At 41.4% G+C, this 4918-nt stretch overlaps 1 pseudogene; it reads left to right on the top strand.

The window, feature by feature from the left end:
- Positions 1-549: 549 nt before the first annotated feature.
- LOC111182675 (olfactory receptor 2A12-like) lies at positions 550-2053 on the top strand (annotated as a pseudogene).
- Positions 2054-4918: the final 2865 nt, after the last annotated feature.

Below are 4918 nucleotides of genomic sequence, written 5' to 3'. Positions count from 1 at the left end.
TGCAGAGTGACCTGGGCTCGCACACAGGCTTCTTGGTGGCAGCAGCAGCGGCCTTAGCGTCTAATGCCCGTCTCTGGGGTCCGCACTGTTAGTCGCGGCTCGTGCCCGTCTCTGGAGCTCCTTTAAGCAGCGCTCTTAATGCCCTGTCCTCGCGCACCAGGAAACAAAGAGGGAAGAAAAAGCCTCTTGCCTCTTCGGCAGGTCTAGACTTTTTTCTGGACCCCCTCCCGGCTAGCCGTGGCGCACTAACCCCGCAGGCTGTGTTCACACCGCCAACCCCAGTCCTCTCCCTGCGCTCCGACTGAAGCCCAAGCCTCAGCTCCCAGCCCCGCCCGGCCCGGTGGGTGAGCAGACAAGCCTCTCGGGCTGGTGAGTTCTGGTCGGCACCGATCCTCTGTGCGGGAATCTCTCCGCTTTGCCCTCCGCACCCAGTTTTCATTGTTATCCAGCTCTGACCTTTCCACCACACTTCAGTCCTTGCTTTACACACTGTCATTAAGAATGGAGGGGGCACTTCCCTGGTGGCGCAGTGGTTGAGAATGTGTCTGCCAATGCAGGGGACGTGGGTTTGAGCCCTGGTCCGGGAACATCCCACATGCCGTGGAGCAACTAAGCCTCTGTGCCACAACTACTGAGCCTGCACTGTAGAGCCCGCAAGCCACAGCCACTGAAGCCTGGGCACCTAGAGTCCGTGCTCTGCAAGAAGAAAAGCCACCACAGTGAGAAATCCGTGCACTGCAATGATGAGTAGCCCCCGCTCACTGCAACCAGAGAAAAGCCCACGCGCAGCAACGAAGACCCAACGCAGCCATAAATAAATAAATTTATTAAAAAAAACCAAAAAACAGAATGGAGGGGAACCAATCATGGGTCACCGAATTCATCCTGGTGGGATTCCAGGTCACTGAAGACATGGAATTGTTCCTATTCGTTATATTCTTCCTATTTTATATCTTCAACCTGCTGGCAAATGGCATGATCTTGGGACTCATTTCCCTAGACCCCAGACTGCACTCCCCCATGTACTCCTTCCTTTCTCATCTGACCATCACTGACGTATCCTATGCTTCCAGCAATTTACCCAATATGCTGGAAAACCTAGTGAAACACAAAAAAACTATCTCCTATTCCTCATGCACTAAGCAGATGGCTTTCTATTTGGCTTTTGCTTCCGTAAAGCACCTGACTTTGGTGGTGATGTCCAATGACAGGTATGTGGCGATCTGCCATTCCCTCCAGTACACTGTCATCATGAACTGGAGAGCATGCACGTTCCTGGCCATCATTTGTTGGGCACGTAGATTTTCCCTGGCCCTAGTACAAGAAAGTCTCTTTCTAAGGCTGCCCTTCTGTGGGCCCCAGAAGGTGAACCACTACTTCTGTGAAATCTGATCTGTCTTCAAAGTGACTTGTGGTGAAACCTGGATCAATGAAATTTTCCTCTTTGCTGACAGTGTGTTTATCTTAACTGTGCCCCTTTCCCTGATGCTGGTCTCCTACGTGTGCATCCTCTGGGCCATTCTGAAGATCCAGTCAAAGGAGGGCCGCAAGAAAGCCTCTTCCACCTGCTCCTTCCACCTCTGTGTTGTTGGGTTCTAGTTTGGCATCGCCATGATGGTTTATATGGTCCCTGGCAATAGTCAATGAGAGGAGTAGCTGAAGATCCTTTTCCTGTTTTACACTGTCTTCAACCCATTGCTCAACCCCCTCGTCTGCAGTGTAAGGGATGCTCAAGTGAAGGCTGCTTTCCACAGAGTATTGTAGAAAAGTAGAACAATATGACACAAGGCACAATTATAGTTTAGTGAATTTTTCCCCTAGAGCTCAAGAAAATTTTCCAACAAAATACATGACTTAAGGATGAGAATTATCTAAGAGTAACATCACAAAGATGGGAGAATAGGAATCCCCAAGCCCCCCCTTCCTCCATGAAGATGACATAATATAGATCAAATTGCCTTTCTGAGAACACCAGAAACCACATAGGAGTTTGCAGCACCCCAGACTAGCACAAAGCCAAGAAGAGATAGAGTGAAGCTTTTAGGCAAATTTATGGCATTTTATTGCCATATCCACCTCGCCTCCCTGACCCACTGTGTTAGGATCTGGAGAAAATTCCCAACTCCCAGCTCTTTGTCAAGAGGGAAAGAGAAGAGTAGACCATGCCTACTACATTCTAGCTTTTCGGGCGGTGGTGGAGCCTGCGAGCATGATTTCTGTCATGCCTGACTCTGAGCCCTGATGGGAATGGCAATGGCAGTTTGCACTCCATGTTTCGACCACTGAGAAACATAGCAAGCACCCAACTTTTTACAGTAATACAGAGATTTTTGAATTTTTACAATTCTAATAGATGTGCAGTGGTATCTCATTCTTGTTTTAATAGAAAATTCCCTGATGACATGTGATGTTGAGTGTGTTTGCAAGTGCTTCCTTGCCACCTGTATATCTTTTTTGGTGAGGTATCTCTACATTTTTGCCCATTTTTATGTAATAAACTTTATTTTTTAGAGTAATTTTAGATTCACAGCAAAATTAAGTGGCAAGTACAGAGATAACCAATATACCCCCTGCCTCCACACATGCAAAACCTCCCCCATTATCACCATCTCCCCACAGAGTGGCACCTTCATTATCATTCATCCACCTGCATTGACACATCATCACCCGAAGTCCACACCTTACATAAGTTTTCACTCATGGTGTTGTATATTCTCTATGTTTGCACGAGTGTATAATTATGTGCATCCACCGTTATACTATCATAAAGAGTAGTTTCACTGCCCTAAAAAATCACCTCTTCTTCCTCCCTCATTACTAATCCCTGGCAACCACTGTTCTCTTAATTGCCTCCATAGTTTTGGTTTTTCAGAATGTCATATAGTTAGAATTATAAAGTGTGTAGTTTTTGCACATTGACTCCCTTCACTCAGTTGTATGGATTTAAGTTTCTTCTATGTCTTTTTTTATACGCTTGATAGTTCATTTCTTTTTAGTGCAAAATAAGATTCTGTCGTCTTGATGCACCACAGTTTATCCATTTACCAACTGACGGACCACTTGAGTGCTTTCAAATTTAGGCAATTATGAATTTAACTGCTTTAAACATCTCTGTACAGGTTTTTATGTAAACTTACGTTTTCAGATCCTTTGGATAAATACCTAGTAGTGCAATTGGTATATCATAGATTAGAGTATGTTTATTTTTTTAAGAAGTTGTCAAACTGCCTTTCAAGGTGGCTGTACCATTTTGCAATGAATGAAACTGAATTCCCCCCAGCAATATATGAAAGTTCCTGTTGATTCACATCCAAATCAGTGTGTGGTGTTGTAAATATTCTGAATTTAGCCATTCTACTAGGCATGTAGTGATATTTCATTGTTTTAATTTGCATTTCCCTGATGACAAAGATATGTGGCATCTTTTCATATGCTTATTTGCCATCTGTCTATCTTCTTTGAATAGATGTCTGTTAGGGTTTTGGCTTTAAGTGTTCTTTGTATATTTTGGAATCAAGTCATTTTTCCTATATGAGGAAAGATTGTCTCCAGTATGTGTATTGACTTCTTATATTCTTACCAGTGCCTTTCACAGAGCAACAGTTTTTAAATTTAATTAAATACAATTTATCAACTTCATTTTTAGAGTTGTTGATTTTCAGTTCAGGGTTGTCATTTTGTATTTTGGAGGGAGGAAGAGTAGATACTTGTTCTAAATCTCTTATGTTTCACCCTGAGGCAAGACTTAACAGTGAATATTGAAAGCAGTAATCATATGAGTAAGGCTTACAAATAACTCTCCTACTCTAAAGCACAGGAGCTTGGTAGACTGAATGATGCTTTTACATCCCTTATTAACTTACACGAAATTAGTAGTTGAATCTACAGCTGGGAACAGAGAAAGGGTGAATAAATGGCCAATTAAAGGAAATTTCTGAGAGCCTGAATTTGCCTACATTTACTGGGAAATAAGTCCAAATGAGAAATAACAGATAAGGACTATATCCCAATTATCCAGTAGGAGAAAAAAAAAGAACCAAACAAAATTAAGTGTTTATTGCCAGTAGGTGCACTGCAAGAAACACTAAACAAAATATTTTTCCCACCTGAAAGAAACGCTCCCTGATGGTAATAGGCATAATTTTTTTCTCTGAGATTTGAGAATACCTTCTCTTTGGTTTTCAGAAGTGTGACTATAATATCCCCAAGTGATGTTTTGGTTACACTTATCCTGCCTCTGATTTGCTGAGTTGTCTGCATTCATGGGATCATAACTTTTATCATGCTGGGAAATACTCCAAAATAATTCCCTCAAAATTTGCATTTGTGCCATTATAGTTTTTTAATTTTAATTTTATTGAGATATAATTGACATACAGCTCTGTGATATAGAGCATAATGATTTGACTTACATACAAAGTGAATTTTTTAATCACAATAAGTTTAGTAAACATCCATCATCTCATAGAGATGAAAAATCGAAGAAACAGAAAAAAAATTTTTCCTTGTGATGGGAACTCTTAGAATTTACTCTCTAAACAACTTTCATATATAATATAGAGCAGTGTTAATTATATTTATTATATTGTACATTACATCCTTAGTACTTATTTATCCTAGAACCAGGAGTTTGTAACTTCTGACTGCCTTCACCCAATTCCCCCAGTCCCCACCAGTCCATATACGGTAACGACAAACCTGATCTCTTTTTCTATGAGTTTGGTTGGTTGGTTGTTTTTGAAGTATAATTGACCTATCACACTATGTTAGTTCCTGCTACACAACATAGAGACTTGATATTTCTATACATTTCAAAATGTTCACCAGCCTAAGTCTAGTTATAATTTATCACTATACAAATATATTATATTGTTATTGACTATATTCCCCACGCTGTACATTTCATATCATGACCCAT

This window comes from Delphinapterus leucas, chromosome 9 (genome assembly GCF_059928025.1).
Source record: "Delphinapterus leucas isolate spDelLeu-1000000601 "Yukka" chromosome 9, BTC_Dleu_Yukka2, whole genome shotgun sequence".
Lineage (NCBI taxonomy): Eukaryota > Metazoa > Chordata > Mammalia > Artiodactyla > Monodontidae > Delphinapterus > Delphinapterus leucas.
Note: the sequence above shows the minus strand (reverse complement) of the source record. Positions and strands in the feature narration are given on the sequence as shown.